Source organism: Onychomys torridus, chromosome 10, assembly GCF_903995425.1.
Source record: "Onychomys torridus chromosome 10, mOncTor1.1, whole genome shotgun sequence".
Taxonomy (NCBI): Eukaryota; Metazoa; Chordata; class Mammalia; order Rodentia; family Cricetidae; genus Onychomys; species Onychomys torridus.
In genome coordinates this window covers 83,639,096-83,656,385 of record NC_050452.1, presented here as the reverse complement: position 1 = coordinate 83,656,385, position 17,290 = coordinate 83,639,096, and the positions used below count along the sequence as shown (strand labels likewise).

The window sequence follows — 17,290 nt, the reverse complement described above, 5'->3', positions numbered from 1 at the left end:
TCAGGCAGCTGGCTCTGGAATCCCTGTTGTCCATACACATGTGAGAACTAGACACGTCTCAGGGTTGTTCCAAGTCTTTGGCTCTGAATCTTTGAAGCTGAACCTAGCAGAGGTCTCACCAGTTGAATTGTAAGGCCCTGAGCAGGGCCCTTGCTTATCACACGCCTTTACTTAAGGCTCGGTGTGGCAGAGGGCCTGGTGTGGCAGAGGGCCTGGTGTGCCAGAGGGCCTGGTGTGCCAGAGGGCTTGCTGAGTACAAAGACTGAAGTCAAGGGCTGGAGAGATGGCTCAGTGGGTAAAGGGACCTTTTGCCACGATTGATGGCCTGAGTTCAAATCCCTGGCCCCACATGATAGAAGGAAGTAGTTACACTCTGATCTGAACACACTTGAGCACCCATACCATGGCACACACTCATGTGTACACACACACTATAAATAAATAACTTCAAAATAAAAGATTGAAGCAGATTAATACTTTTAGGCAGTTGAAAGATAGGGCTAGTCACTTGATCCCCACCCCCCATTCCTCCCTTTCCCATCTTGAAACAAGAAATGGATAAGCTTGTAGATTGTTTAAATGCCAGTGATAAAGATTATAGGCGTAGGTCCGTTTGGAATGTTTCCAGGTCGGTAAGAGAAAGCAACCAGAGCAAGGGCATTGGACCCAGGCCTGAGGTGTGCAGAGACCATCCCACCCAAGGCTGAGGGGTTATGTGTGGCCCTCTTGTCACGAACCAAGCTGAGGGAGCAGGGTGAGTGAGCAGGAAGACAAGGAGTTTCTAAGAGCATGTCAGCGCCATGCCTGTGATTAGAAGTCCCAGATAGGGCGACACCAGCATATTGCCAGTGGGGAACCAGCATGCCGTCAGAGGGGATGCAGACTGAGCTGCCTAGATCTCAAGGGGTGATTAGAAAAGCAGAAAAAAAAAAAAGAGGAATGAAGAGATAGTGACCCAGAGGGTCAAGCCTCAAATAGATAAGTGGCCAAGGGTCAGTAATGAGAGCAAGGGGGCCTTTGGAGAAAGGGGCAGTGCATTGAGAATGTCTGGGGAACCTTTGACCCGTGGTCACATGGTCAGTCGCCAGACACTGAAGAGTGGCTATGTTTAAGAACAGACATCTGTAAAGGCCAGGAGTTCTTAAAACGCCCTTCGGTCACTGAAGGAGCTCAGGCCTTGTCAGCCTCCAGAGGCTCTGGAAGAGAGGAAGGAGGTGTGTGCTGGGGACCCCACCGCAAAGGCAACCTGAGAACTTGCAAGCCCAAGACAAAGGGCAAATGATCAGAGAGACAGGGAAGATCTGGAGCGGAAGGAGAGCGAAAAGTGACTTGAAACACCCAGAATGTAATGTGGCCTTCAGGAGGGAAGGCACACTGTCGTGAAAGAAGCATGCATAAACCCAAAGGCAATTCTCCGGGTTCTGAGGACAGATAGAGTACTGTGTAAACATCCACTGCCCACTTAATTACTAAAAGCTTTCTGGTTGCCAGTTTCTGGCAATGCCACAACTCTCTCAAGAAAGGCTCCACCAAAAGTTAGGGCTGGTGGCCTAAGGGGACAGTGACAAGAAGGGACGAGCTCACCTTTCTTAGGAACAAGCATCGCCTTAGAGAGTTGAAGGCACAGAGCCTCATTTGGGGAGCCAGAACGCACCCACAAAAGGCCGCCTCCCACCTCTTACCATACTCATCTTGGGTGGTGCTGGTTCAAAACAACATAGTGAATAGTGAAGGAAAAACCAGATGGGAACCCTGGCTGAGCACACTGCTTGCCAAGGCAGACAGGATGCAAATGAGCAGCCCCATGCGGTGATAGGCACAATAAAGGAAATACTGGGTACCAGGAAGGAGACTGTTGACATCAGATAAGGCAGCCGGTGAAGGGGGACGCTTGACCCGGAACCTGAAAGCTAAGGAATAGCCAGGAAGAAATGGAAGGAATGTTCTGAGTAGACAGAAGATGTGGTAGAGAGCTTGGTGGGTGTAGGGAAACTTGAGAGGCTCTGGGTGAGGTCAGGGCTTGCTGAGGTTAGGAAGGTTGAAGGATGGCCAGGAGTCAGCGAGGTTGACTCCTTGAGTCTAGGTTAAGGAGCACTTCCTCAGTGTGCAGTAGAAATCAGGTGACACTGTCCACTCAGTTTAAAGGTTGCGTTGACTGCTGCAGAGACTCTGGATTAGAGAGGACAGCAGTGGACGGGGAAGAAGTGCCTGGTCTCAACAGGGGAATGGAGCCTGCCTGTCCTTGGGTTGTTACCATCCATATCCTGGAGGCCCCATCCTTCCATTTGCCACTCTTCTTCCCATTCAAGGATAAAAGAGAGAAAGTAAACGAAGTGGACCTGGCGAGCCCATTTGAATAGGCTCAGGCCCCCGTGTGGTCTCTGGCTTTCACCTTCACTGTAGATTTTACAGTGTTCAAACAGCCACGGGAACAGAATGATCTGGAGCTTTCTCTTCTTGTGTTGGCAGAAACTCAGTCCAGAAAGTAGTTAATGGACGCTATTAAAACACCACACAGTAAAGCAGTCATTGTGTGCTCAGGAGCTGGGGATCTCAAGGGGCAGAATGTACCCATCCTACGAAGCACAAGGAGATAGCCGGCTGACCTGCATTTCTTGTTTCTTAAGTATGAGGAAGAAAGACGTTCCGCTGGCTGGAGTTGCAGATCACAATCATCTTTAGCCCGGCTCACCCTTCTCAGCGTGGCTTAACTCGTAGTTTATCACCCATGGTTGTGATACTGAGGCCAGAGACTAGGAAGAGACAGCATAAAACAGTCCCCAGAAGTATCCCATTAGTGTTGCAACACTAACTTAGGAGTTGGCTTACAGATTTGTTGACCATTTAGCAGTTCTTCATCTGCTCAACAAATATTGGTTGATCGTCCCAGGGTTCATAGTGGGGCTGCTTATGTTAGGTGAGCAATTAAAGAGGGGCCTACAAAAGCAGGCAGGTGGAAACCCTGTGATCATCCCTGATGGACGCATCCACACTAGTGTGTGCTCTGTGTGCTGGGAGGAGGAGGAGGGGGAGTGGGCTCAGCTTGCTTTCACCCCTGCTGTGTTGGGGGAGGAAGGGGGGTACACCAGCCTGTGGGGAATTGGTTTTCAGGGACGTGGTCCAGAAAGGCGGCACAGCCTCATGGTTTATTTCAGTATTTTCACTTGAAGAGGTTTTGCTGATCCCAGGAGCTTCTACAGTGTATTTTAAGTAAAACTAATTCCACGTGAGAACTTTGAATTAGTGGATCTATCATCACTGTTCTCATCTAGGTTAGTAATCCGAAGGCCTAACTAAAAGTCTGGCAGAAACAGAGTTTTTGAAACTGCAGAGTTGAAAGGAGGAAGAGTGAGTAGTTGTCTGGGATTTCAGTCCCCAGTGAGTATAATTCTGTGTGTGGTCTGAGCCAAGACATACAGCTTCTGTGTCTCAGTGTGTTCTGGAAAATGGGTCTTAGGGGGGGAAAAACACAACTCATTCCTTGTCTCTTTCATAAGGAGTTTTGATAATAACTCACAACATATGGGAAAGCGCACACATCCTTTTGTAGGAAAGACCTGGGTCAGTCTGCCTGAGGCATGTGGTACCCCATTAGGACTTGTGGGATGAGATCAAAGTGCCTGCAGGCTGTCAATTACTGCTGTGGGGGCAGTCAGCAGAGGAGTCTGCAGTGGGTGGGGAGACCGCCTTCTGGAGACAGTAGGAGTGGAAATGCCCAGACAGGCTCGCTGTGCAGGTAAGTGGTTCTGTGTACAGATAAGACAGACAGAAAGAGAACTCCAGGGTGCCGAGTTGATGGGCCTCCCCAAGTTCATTCTAGAACTGTCTTCCATCTACCGTCACCGTAGATTCCTTTTCATTAGAACGTATAAATTTAAAACGACTTATTTGTTGTTGTTCAGATTATTCTAGAAGAGTTTAAGGCAGGAGCGTGGGTGCCGGCGGATGCTTCCTCGACCCTCCAGACTGATTGCCACTGGTGTCTGTCCCAGCTCCCCCACTCTGGTTCTTGGACCTCCCTGTCCGGCCCCCTGAACCAGCCTGAGGCAGAAGTGTAAGTGAGGCTCTGCAGGCAGGCAGGCTGCTGTGGTGTCTCCTGCGATTGCGGTCCTTCGTTCAGATGGTCTCATTAGTCTTGTGCCCAGCTGCCCTGGCCCTCTGAGATGACACGTGGCTAACTGCCATGGCTCAAGAGGGCGGTGCCGAGACGCTGGTCTCGGCCCATTAAAAAGCCTTAAAAGAGGATTGCATGTGCCTGGTGCTTGCGGCTCTCTCCCATTGGCTTTTCCTTCCTGCCCAACCGTTGCCCGGGACACCCACAACCCGTGGCTCTGCCTCTAGGTATGTCCAGGATGGGGACCAGGGAAAGAAAAAGAACAGAGCTTGCTCAGAGGCTCAGCCACTGTTCAGAAAGGACAGAGCCAACACCTGCGGTTTAAGTCAAAAATGAGGAAGTTATTAAATGCCACAAAGGCTCTCGGCAAGGCCTGCCTGTGGTTTTTTTCTCCAGTAGAGGACACTAAGGTCTAGGGACACCTGGAAAGGACAAATCCAGCCCTTGTTTGTGGCAGAGTGGATGATGTCAGTGGGTGGTGGTCTTGAAGGGTGCTTTGTTTGTGAAATGACATTTACTTGTGAGGAGCAGAACACAGGACAGTTTGCGGGAGTCAGCCTCCCCTGCTCCCCTCCTGTCTGTGCCCCGGAAATGGAACTCAGGCCGTCGGGCCAGCAGCTCTTGCCCCTCCCTCTCGCTGGCCGTGAGAGTGTGCTTTCTGCGTTCATAAAGTCTTTACACTGGGGTGTTGAAGGGGGAGAGACCTTTGAGTCTACTTTGCACCTCAACTTAAGCCAAATGTCTGTCTGATTGGTATCGCTGGGGTTGTGTGAGAATTTCTGAGTACGGACGGCATGCATTTTGTAGACGGTTTTGGCCTGTTAGCGCTCACCGGCCAAGGCTCTTCTCTCCTCTCCGAGTGAACTAGGCTTCTCCAGTTGCAGCTGCTTTGAGAGTAACCATTGAAAGAAAGAAGCTCTAAAATGAAGATATTGTATTAAGACAGAAATGAAAATAATGGGGTTATTAGGTACATACCACGCTAGACAGTTAATAGACATTATCTAGAACTTTTAGAACAACCCTGCAAGACAGATACAGTAATAATGGCTAATTTGCTGAGTGTTTAATATACTCTGGGCTCTGTTCTAAATACTTCACCTATGTTATAAAAATGTCTCAACAACCCTGTGCAACAAGCGGCCCTTTGCATCCATTTTATAGATGAAAGAGCAGAGGTGTGAGAGGACCCAGCTAGTCAGGACACATTCTCCAGAGCCGAGTTTTTAGCCCTTGTCCACAGTCCCTTGTATTGTCTTTCCTACAGCTAAGGAGCCTGAGGCCCAGAGTTTACTGGCCCAGTGCCATTAATGTCATAAGTGGTATAACCTCAAGCAAGCCTTAATGGTCAGGTTTAGAGTTCTGTTGAGTGAGGCGGGACTGCAGAGATGGAACTACATGTCAAATACAGTTTTGCATGGCTATCGTGGAATACCTAAGGCGGGCCAGCTGGGTAAAAAAGAGAGTTTTATTAAGCTCGAACTTCTGGAGGCTGAAAGTCCCAAGTGGAGCAGGCTTCTTGGTTCTGTCTCTGGCAAGAGCCCTCAAGGCTACACCATATCTTACTGGATTGCATCATGGCTGGGAGCATAGATCAAGAGCAAAAGGCTGCCGTGCAAAACAGGAAGGTGGATAATGATTCAAGGGCCAAGTTTATCTGTCTAACAGCCCAGTCTTCCAAGGGCAGGACTGTTAATATCCCCCACCGTGCAATCCCACCTCTTAAGCTACCACTCTCCAGAGCCCGTAAGTCCTCAGGAGACACCTTCAGAACTGATCTAGGCCACCACTTAGGTAAAGAGAGACTCTGTGCCCGAAGAATAGAAAATTGCAGGGCTGGAGAGATGGCTCAGCAGTTGAGAGCACTGACTGCTCTTCCAGAGGATCCTGGTTCAATTTCCCGGCACCCACATGGTGGCTCATAGTTGTCTGTAACTCCTCCAGTTCCTGGGGACCTGACACCCATGGCAAAAACACCAATGCACATAAAATAAAAATAAATAAATTTTTAAAAAAAGAATAGAAAACCCCAGCTGAGCCCCTGACCCCCTCCCCCAGTACCCTGGGATAAAAAGTTCTTTTTATTGGTCTTAGGGTTGGAGAAAGAGTGTTTTTTGACTTCATTCTGTGCTCTAAAAAATAGGAGGCCAGATGGACAGGATTAATCTTGACAGCTGCTTGGTAATCCTTCCCTTTTGGCCAAGGCATATGCAGAGGCGGAGCAGCCTTGTGAGCCTGTCCTAGGCCCAGCAATTGGATCTCAGCGGCTTAGAAAAACCCTTGAAGACAAACTTCAAATACCACCACGAGGCTGACCAGACCCACCAGTGGTTGGCAAATTGGCTCAGTGGGCAAGAGCACTTCCGGCACAAGCCCCACAACCCGAGTTGGGTCCCGGGAATCCATGTAGGAGACCAGATGCAGGGGTGCAGATCCGTAATCCCATCACTCCTGCGGGGATGGGGGAGGGAGGGACTGAAGAGTCCCCTGGGCCAGGTAGCCTGGAACACGCGTGCAGCACAGTAGAAACAGAAAACCAGGAAAAGGGAGTCGATTCCCCAAAGTTATCCTCTGACCACGGGTGCCACGGCTCGTCCACACCCATACTCACACTTCCACGCCACACACGATAATAAAACAAATTTAAAACTAGCTCAAAGCTTGAAGCAGGGCCAGTGTGAGAAAGAGGTGACAATCGAGCGTGTTTAGAAATTCGAGGACCCGAGTCTTTCCTGAGGAGAAACGCGCCTGTCCCCGTGGCAGAAGGGCGCTGGCAATGTGGGGCTCACCATTTTTCTCTGAGGGCCTGCGAGTGGAGCAGAGGAGTTACAGGGATGAGGTTGGGCCCGGGGGTGGGAGGCTGGATTGAAGTGGGTGCACAAAAGGCCTGCCGCCCAACACGGCAGGATCTAAACAGTCTGAAATAGTTGCAGCCCGAGAGTAGTCCTGTGTCCTCCTGAGCTGCAACCCACTAAAGCAGAGCATGGGCGGTTCGCTGCCCTTGGGGATTATGCCCCTGACACAGAAGCTGAGAAGTGACTTGGTTTCCGGGAAACAGTGTGATGGTTTGGACCATTGAGTTCATTTCCAGTTGTGTGTCCACGTCGAGTCCTAACAGTTAATGTGGCCGAGGTACGGCTCCGCGGTAGAGCATTTGTCCAGCAGCATGCCCAGAGCCCCGGGTTACCCCGGAGGACTGCAGTGCCAGGGCCTCATGCATGCCAGCCGAGTGTTCTAGCTCTGAACGACACCAAAGTCCCGGGACTGCAAAATATAAGAAATAACTACTGTATCTTTGTAGTTGGAGTTTTCCTGCCTGGCCCAGTCAGGACAAATCTCTCTTACCCGCCAGTCCCACAGTCGCTCAGACCCAACCAAGAAAGCACATAGAAACTTATATTGCTTACAAACTGTATGGCCATGGCAGGCTACTTGTTATCTACTTCTTCTATCTTAAATTAACCCATTTCTGTTAGTCTATACTTTGCCACATGGCGTGTGGCTTACCAGTGCCTTACATCTTGTCATGGTGGCAGCTGGCAGTGTCTCTTCCAGCCTTCTACTTCCCAGAATTCTCTTCTCTTTGTCCTGCCTATACTTCCTGCCTGGCCACTGGCCAATCAGAACTTTATTTACACAGAGCGCTATCCGCAGCATATCTTTCTGAGAAACACAGAAATATGCGTAGCTAGCCGTAGAGACACAGGCAGGAAGGGTAGAAGACCCTCTGTAGATTTGCTGGCTTTAGGGCAGACAGCTTGGGGTGCAGACTGAATCCTGCGTTAGCTCAGCTGTTTTGTTCTGGCTCCAGTCCGTGGTGGTGTGTTTTTCCAGTGAGATCCACTTGCGCTCCTCCCTGTGAAACCCACCGCGCTCAGCTGTTTATTGTCTTGTTTTTCACAGAGATGTGTGTGCGGACCCGGGCCATGCGGCTCCTGGCGCCTCTGACTCCCTCAGCTCAGAGCTGCTCACTGGAGGCCCCCAGCACCCCCAGCACCCCCAGCACCGGAAAGAGACGTGGTCAGGAAGGGTGAAACTTCGGCTGAAGCAGAGGTAGGAGGCATGGAGGTCAACACCACCAAGCAGTGTGGAAGGGAAGACCGGCGCCCTCCGGGGAGGGTGCAGGCAACGATGGCCGAAGACACAGGCTGGTGGGAGAGGAAAGGAGCCGTCCGAACAAGGGGGCTGCGTAGGTTAAAGTTCAGAGGGATGATGATCTTGTTTGTTTTAGACCATGGGATTGAACCCATGGTCTTGAAGCATAATAGTAAATGCTCTACCACTGTGCTATTAGACATTAGAAATTTGAATTGTGCTATTAGACATTAGAAATTTGAATTATGCACTGGTGTAGCGGCATAGGCCTTTAATCCTAGTACTTGGGAGGGAGGCAGGTGAGTGTCCATGAGCTGAAGGCCAGCCTGGTCTGCATAGTAAGTTCTAGGCCCACCAGAGCTACATAGTGAGTCCCTGTCTTGGGGGTGGGGGATCTGTGCCAACCTATATTTGCTTGTTCCATGTTTAAGATACACAAATACGCGTTAAAGTATCTGTTATGTTTCATGTAGTAAAACCACACTCATATTTGATGTTTACATCAGGATTCTTTACTATATTCCACTTTAAGAAAGATACTGGAAAGTAGTTTGAGCGTGCCAGAGGGCCAGAGAAGCCAGCAGCCTGGGGTGGGGGTGGTATGTAGGCTGGGCACAGGCTGAGCTTCTCGGAACCATCGGGCTGGCTTGCTCCCAGCAACAGGTGGAGACAGGAGCTCCGAGACTGTTGCCACTCCCCTTGGTCACCTCGTGTCTTCACAGCGCAGAGAACCCAAACCATGTCATCCGCTGGGCTGTGTAGGTGAATCTCGCGTCACTGGCAGAGCCTGGAGGTCAGGAAGTTGTTATTCGGACAACTGCTGCTCTAACCTGGGAAGAAAATGACCAAGATCCTTAACCAAGTCTGTGCTGGTAGGACACAGGATGTCACAGACTCAAGATGGATTAAGGGGACAGAGATACGAGCAGACGAGAGTACAGGAAGGGAGGAGGACAGTTCAAGATGGTTTCCAGGGACACTGCTGTGGAGCACTTGGAGATGCTGGTAGGCCAACACTGGGAGAGCAGAAAGAGTAGAGGCTGCCTGCTGGTTAAGAGTGGGGATTCAGGCTGGGTGTGGGGACACATGCCTTTAATCCCAGCAGCCAGGGAGCAGAGATGGGTGGATATCTGTGAGTTTCATAGGAGACTCTGTCTCCACAAGAAAGGTAGAAGACAGTTGATGTTCTCTGGTCTCTACATTCAGACGTGTGCACACAGACATGAAGACACACACACAAATACACACAGAAAATATTCTGTAAGGCAATCCTTGAAAAGTTGAACAAGGGCTGGAGGGATGGCTCAGAGGTTAAGAGCACTGGCTGCTCTTCCAGAGGTCCTGAGTTCAATTCCCAGCAACCACATGGTGGCTCACAACCATCTGTAATGAGATCTGGTGCCCTCTTCTGGGCTGCAGTTGTACATGCAGGCAGAACACTGTATACATGATAAATAAATCTTTTTTTAAAAGCTGAACAAAACAAATGAACTTAGATATATCTATTCAGTAGCCTAACCATAAATAAACCATTTTTAAATCTAGCCAGGGATACTGGGTGCTATGCTGTATGCCGTAATCCTTGGGGTTGGGGAGAGGTCTAAAATGAGAGCTTATCTGGCAATGTAGCACCGCCACCTGGCTGACCTTGATTTTTTTTTTTAATTATTTTATTTCATGTACATTGGCATTTTGTCTGCATGTATGAGGAGGATGTCAGGTCCCCTGGAACTGGAGTTACAGACAGTTGGGGGCTGCCATGTGGGTTTTCTGGAAGAGCAGCCAGTGCTCTTAACCACAGAGCCATCTCTCCAGCCCAACCTTGATATTTTTAAGGAAACTGGCCAGTAACTGTGTAGAATGCCTTCGATTTGGAGGCGTCATTGTTTTCCCGTGGTGAAGTTGAGCCTTTGGCATTTTGGGCAGGCATACCACTCAAATGATGTGTGTCTTCCATAGTGCCTTGTGATGTTAATGTTTCATCACTGCTGATGGCAACTTTGGTGACTTGGTTATGGTGAGGTCCCCATGTTTCTCTACTGTGAAGGGCTATGTGTCCCTTTGCAATTCAGAATTGCATAGGAGAGTAACGTTGAGGCTGTATCAGAGTTTCTCTTCAATCTTTCTTTTCATTAGCTTTAAAATCTGATATTGTCAGGCGGTGGTGGCGCATGCCTTTGATCCGGCACTTGGGAGGCAGAGCCAGGCGGATCTCTGTGAGTTCGAGGCCAGCCTGGTCTACAGAGTGAGATCCAGGACAGGCACCAAAACTACACAGAGAAACCCTGTCTCAAAAACAAAAACAAAAAAACTGCTGATATTATCTGTGACAACAGGAACATTCTAGAAGCTATTTTTATTTCCTTCATTCTTTCTACGTCTATCCATTGGGATTCTTCTGCAGGGAAATACTTTTTTTCCCTCTCCCATCTAGTTTTCCAGTGATTGATTTATATCAATAAGGATTTCATATTTATTTTATTTCTTGGATGATAATCTCTGCTTCTGTCATTTATGTCCATGCTGCAGATTGTCTCAGTGTTGGCCGTTTGAAATGATACCAGGCTGGCTCTGGTCTAAATCCTAGTCTGAAACATACAAAGGTGTGAAGTACCATTATTTTGTCTATACTGGTACAGAAAGCAGATAATGATGTTCTTATCTATGGAGTTAAAAAAAAAAGTGTCGAGGCAGGAGATTAGTAGTGGTACTTCATGGAGGCCAGTAACTGTTATTTGGACAGCTGGAAACTTCTAGGGTCACCTCATGGGCCAAATACAAGAGGTCAGAATTCTATTCAGCTCCTTCTTCATTTAGCAATCCAGCTTTCCTTCCCCAGGTAGTCTTCCCAGTGTGCAACAGTAGTCCTGTTCCCCAGTGTGCAACAGTAATCCTAACACTTGGAGGCTGAGACTGGTGAAATTTGAGTTCAAGGCCACCCCAAGCTACATCCTTAGCCGCTGTTGCAGGGAGAGAGACAGGAGAGTATTTGCATTCGTTTGTTTGAAGTAGGTTCTTTGTTGTATCCTAGGTCAGCCTAGAACTTTTGATCCTCCTGCCTCTGCTGTGGTTTCAAGTGTGAACCACCACCACACCCCCGTGAGAGGAACGGAGAATCTTTATGATCTCACCTATCTTGGCAGAAATGTTTCCCTAAAAATCCGTGGAGCTCTGGGTTAGGATGGTTGGTAATGAGTCTGTAACGGAGACAAGCTATTCTAGCTTACAACGGAGGATTTCCCCCTCCAGTTCCTCCGGGTTCCCTCCACCACTGCCATTAGAATAGCTATCTGGGATCAAAGGGTACATACATCCTCTGTGAGGTAGATCAGAGAACAAATAGCACCCAGTGTTTCTGCACCCCCAGTTCTCTCAGTGGGGTGTTCAGAGCTGCCTTCTGCCTGCCCTCCAGATAAAGTGTCTCAGAGAAACCCCGGTGAGGCGCCACAATGCTGATGCTTCAAAAGCAGAAGCCATGAGCACTGGCGGTTCTCAAACGGCAGGCACGGGGAGGAGGCTTCCTGCTTTCTCTTTGGATGCATCCTCCAGCAAAGGTTTCCCTGGCTTCCCCTGCCCACAGGGTCATTTTGGCATTTCAAAGCGGTGTGCTGCCGACCCGGATGCTGGTTTTTCCCAGGAAAAGTACTAAGGGCCACCCTTTCTTCTTCCCTCCGTGGGCTGGAGTTGGGTTTTAATTGGTCCATTTACATAGGTGACTGGGAGGTGGGGTCCCTCTGGCTTGCTCTGAGCTCTGGCAGTCCCTGCCCTTTAACTGCCTGCTCACCTGCCTGGGATAGGAGTCGCTGGAGCTCCACCCCTGTGGGCGGAGCAGAAACCCAGCGGGGTGACTTTGCTTTCTGCCCGGCTCCTGAGTACCAACCAGATTGGCCAGGGGTTTGCTCTATGCGATGTTTCTGTTTGCCAGGAGGTAAGTGCACACTGTTGGAATGAGATTCAGGATCTTTCATTGCAGGGTTCTAACTCAAGAGCCTTTTTTGGATGTCTTTTTGATACTGTGTTGTATCTGGGTTTTTGTTTTATTTTCTGCCTCTTTTTTTTTTTTTAATGTTTTTTGGGATTTTGTTGTTGTTTTATAGTTGGCTAGCTGGTTGGTGTTTTGTTTTTGCTTAGTTTTGTTTTTCCTGAGACTCTGTAACCCAGGTTGACCTGGAACTCCCCCGGCTGGCCTCAGACTCACCATAATCATCCTACTTTTAGCTTCCAAGAATGTCTATTTTTAAAGAAAAATAAGCAGCCGCGTGTTACGTTTCAGCATACTTCTCGTTCTCTTCAAATGCCCCACACTCCCCGGTGTTCTGTGAGGGCTTCTGTCCGGGAATTTCCAGCCACTGGTCTACCCACAGGGCTACCCAGTTCCTCATGGCTTATCCACCTAGACTGTTTGTCTGTCTCCCTCAGATCAGCAAGTGCTCTGTTCCTCCTTCAGGCTCCTGAAGCTCCCTGTGGACTTTCAGAACTCTGCTGGGGGGCGGGGCCTGGGCCGGAGGACTGGTTGCCAAGTCCTCCCAATGCTCTGTTGCCAGCCTGTGTAGAAAGTAAAGGACGTTTTGTTTCGTAGATCAAGTTTCCAGTCTACATAACTTTTGTCTCTTCTGATGACAATTTCTGTTTGTCTGAAAGTGACTACTTTTTACTTTGTTAGAAGGGCCTTCTTACTGTGCAGTGCAGGACATCTCCTTACTGTGCAGTGCAGGACATCTCCTTACTGTGCAGTGCAGGACACCTTCTTACTGTGCAGTGCAGGACATCTCCTTACTGTGCAGTGCAGGACGGCCCCTTACTGTGCAGTGCAGGACGGCCCCTTACTGTGCAGTGCAGGACGGCCCCTTACTGTGCAGTGCAGGACATCTCCTTACTGTGCAGTGCAGGACATCTCCTTACTGTGCAGTGCAGGACATCTCCTTACTGTGCAGTGCAGGACGGCCCCTTACTGTGCAGTGCAGGACGGCCCCTTACTGTGCAGTGCAGGACATCTCCTTAACTGTGCAGTGCAGGACGGCCCCTTACTGTGCAGTGCAGGGCGGTCCCTTACTGTGCAGTGCAGGACATCTCCTTACTGTGCAGTGCAGGACGGCCCCTTACTGTGTAGTGCAGGACATCTCCTTACTGTGCAGTGCAGGACATCTCCTTACTGTGCAGTGCAGGACGGCCCCTTACTGTGCAGTGTAGGACATCTCCTTACTGTGCAGTGTAGGACATCTCCTTACTGTGCAGTGCAGGATGGCCCCTTACTGTGCAGTGCAGGACGGCCCCTTACTGTGCAGTACAGGACGCCCCTTACTGTGCAGTGCAGGACAGCCCCTTACTGTGCAGTGCAGGACATCTTCTTACTGTGCAGTGCAGGACGGCCCCTTACTGTGCAGTGCAGGGCGGCCCCTTACTGTGTAGTGCAGGACATCTTCTTACTGTGCAGTGCAGGACGGCCCCTTACTGTACAGTGCAGGATGGCCCCTCACATCCATCTCCCTGAGTGCTGGCATTGCAGACATGTTCCACCTACCATACCTGCTTTCTCCTTCACGGAGTCTCAGGCTGGCCTCAAACTCACATGCTCTGGGTAGCCAGAAGGTGACCCTAATTCCTGCCTCTCTGCCTCCGTCTCCCGAGTGCTGGGACTATGGGAGTGTGCCACTGCCTGGCTTCTCCTTCACTCCTGAAGGTGATCCACGTAGTACAGAATTCCAGGCTGGGAGGTTTTTCTCTGAACTCTCCCTTTTACATTCCTTATTATGTTTTTATAGGACATACAGGAAAATGGGATGAATTCGGGCATTTTATAATACGTGTCTGCCATCATCCTTTGCTCACAGTCCCCACTCCCACCGCCACCCCCCCCCAGCAGTTGATACCTCACTCTGCTCCTGTCGTGTCTACATGGCATCTGAGGGGATGTTGCCCGTGATTCTTAACCTTTGCTCTCCCATGGGTGAATTCTCACCTCTGGGCTTCTCTCAGATATGAGAATTTTAGTTTTTTTAATTTTAAGTAAATTTTTTTAAATTTTAAAATTTTAAAATTTTTATAATTACTTTTTACAATTAACTTTTACAATTACTTTTTATTTATGTACATTTCAAAGTACATATAATCTTTGATAATATCACCCACATTATCCTCTCTCCTTCCCTTAAAGCCCCCTCCTCCTTCCCTGCCTTCCTCATTTATATCTTCAAGCCCACTGCATTATTTGGGGTTACCCACATGAGTATGGATGCTGGCCTTGGCTGGCTTCTTTCTGTGAAGCCTCTGAGTCTGTCCCCCTTCTGTCCACTGAGCCTCCTGGACTTGGGGTTGGCGCCCTGACCTGTGTTTGGGGGGAGTTTCTCCCAGTCAGAATTTCAAAGATTCCAGGCGTTCCCTTTCCTCCTTCCACTTCCTCTAAGGTCCCCGTGCTGTGGGTTCCACACCTCCTGTGGGTCCCGTGCTCCGTGGATGCTCTGCTTCTCTCTTGGTTTTGAGGATCCACCCTCCCTACCTCAGTCTTTCCCCCTTGCTCTTAAGATTTAAGGGGTTCCATTAAGATGCCCACAGGTTTGAGGTTCTTTCTTCAGCCGGGTCCAGCCTGGGTGGGAAGTTCCTCTCCCCACTTGTTAAGCCAGGAGGGAGGGATGGAACCTCCGAGTGTCGCCTGGAGGATAGGGGAAAGATCCAGCCCTCTCTAGTAAGCTTTGAAGTCCTCCTTGTCCACGAAAGGGCATCTGGGGCTGGAGAGATGACTCAGAGGTCCTGAGTTCAATTCCCAGCAACCACACAGTAGCTCACAACCATCTGTAATGAGATCTGGCGCCCTCTTCTGTATACATAATAAATAAATAAATCTTTAAAAAAAAAAAAAAGGACACCTGTGCATGGCTGCACTCGGCATAGTAGAGAGCTTGGCCACTTCCTTTTCTTTCCCTTCCCTCACAGATTTTGGATTCTGCTTTTACTCTTGTATAATTGTGATTTTAAAATTCCGTCAATTAATGCAGTGCCTGCCTCCAGGGATGCTTTGGTTCAGACAGTATGCTGTGGAGAAGAACAGGTGCGGGGCACTGTGTGGGTAATGTCCTAGGGCTCCGGCTGACTTGAATATGGATTTTTGTTATGATCCTGTTCATTGCCATGCCACATAAACGGTAAGAGAAAAATCTGAGTGCACACATTCAGAAGTGCCCTCGATGCCAGAGACCACAGGGCTGGTTTTTCGGGTTTAGCTGGCACTCTGTCCTCTGATTCTCCTCCTGAGTGGCAGCTTCTGTGGTAGCCAGCTGTGGCGGTGAACTGCCTCCGTGTTGTAGAATTTATTATGGAAGTACTGGTAGGTAGGAAGGAATGGGAGCCGGCGTTCTAGAAGTTTCCTCCTTGTCAGGGGCTCTGTCCCCAAACCTAGACTGTTCTTTTTGTTTGGGTTCCAGTTACTTTAAACTTTATTTTAATGAACAGGTTTTTGTTTTTCCAGTATGATTTTTAAAGAATAGATTTCTTTTAAACGTTTTAAAATTGCTATTTACCTTTTTCTAATCTCCTCAGTTTCCTTATCTGTAGCCTCTTATCTTAAATGGGGAGACAGTAAAAAAAGGGAAATGAAAAGCCCAGCTCCATGCATTGTGCATCAGGAAAAGGAATTCAGCTTCTTCAGGGTTAGCGGTTTCAGAGATACTGTTTTTATTTAATGGAGTAGTGTTCTCTCTCTCTCTCTCTCTCTCTCTCTCTCTCTCTCACACACACACACACACACACACACACACACACACACACACAGATGCCATTGAACATTTATATAGCATGAATTAGCTTGATTTTGAAATATTTTGGTTGATATTTGGGCTCCCTCACACTTCCAGACAGTCTCTGGGATTGTACTCAAGGGGAGGTTTCCAGCTGTGGTGGCGGAGGGACCAGCCCACCCAGCCCTGCGGGCCCCTGGGTGGAGGGGAAGAACCCAGTCTTCCATTTGCCCCATTAAGCTGCTCCTGCTTTGTCTGCTCGTAGACGTCCTGGGAAGGACCCGGGAGAACCCAAAGGGGACCCAGCCTTTCTCATCTTCACCGCTATCTCAGCCTCTCTGAATCCTTAAGAATTTGTGTGTGGTGTCTGTGTGCGTCAGCCTGACTGAGAGCCATCCAGCGTGGAAGTTGGTTCTTCCTGTCAAAGCTTGTGCACAGTAGGGAAGAAAATTCTGAAGTCATTACCTCTGATGCCCCAAAACATTGGTAAAATCCAGTCCCCTTTCCTGCCTTCCGAAGAGAAAATCAAGCCTCAGTCCATGCGCAGGATCGAGGCAGAGAGACCACTGGTAAAGCTTCTGCTGTGCTACTGTCCTGTTGCAGTTGTGTTTGAAGGGCTGTCGGTGGCCAAGGGGAACGCGACGGCAGATGGTAGGTAGTGTGGTGTTTGTATCCAGTTGTTGTGACTTAGGTGTGAATGCTGGCACATAGGAGAGTCAGTTGCTCTGGGGTGTGTGTGTGTGTGTGTGTGTGTGTGTGTGTGTGTGTGTGTGTGTGAGAGAGAGAGAGAGAGAGAGAGAGAGAGAGAGAGAGTTGGGCGGAGGGCAGGATTGAAATATTGAGAAATAGAGCATTTGGGCATCACTTATTCACTGTTGACTAACTAACTAACAAACAAACAAACAAAAGACAAACCCATTGCTAATCCCTCCCTTCTATTATAGTCTTTCTGTGTTAGTCCATAAACATGTTTCGGAATGGAGGGTGAGGAGAAATAAACCACATAGTAGGGAAGGCGATCTGGAGATAAATGTGGGTTCAGTGTGGTAAACACAGTACAAGGAAAGGGTGTTAGCTTTTCTCCTAATTTATGGTGTTAGTCATCTGTATGTTAGCAGACTTCACTCTTGTGATTCAGTCGGCAAAGCCAAAGGTCCCCAGGGTACATTACGAGTGTGACATTTCAGAAGAACACCCCCTTTCAGAGAGGACTGTATGTTACTCTGAGGTGATATTACCTCATAAATACCTTTCTTCCCACCAGTCCACCTCTTTGGTTGTTCTGATGTTTGGGGTAGATCCCCAGGCTTTGTGCACACTAGACAAGCTCTGTACCAGTGTGCCACACACT

The 17,290-nt window shown here is 49.0% G+C and overlaps 1 protein-coding gene across 1 annotated transcript in view; it reads left to right on the top strand.

The window, feature by feature from the left end:
• Window positions 1–8,024: 8,024 nt before the first annotated feature.
• Window positions 8,025–17,290, top strand: part of Shroom3 (shroom family member 3) — a 48,717-nt gene continuing 39,451 nt past the window's right edge. The window contains 1 exon segment of the mRNA XM_036201474.1: window positions 8,025–8,167. The gene's annotated coding sequence lies outside the window, so the exon portion shown is untranslated.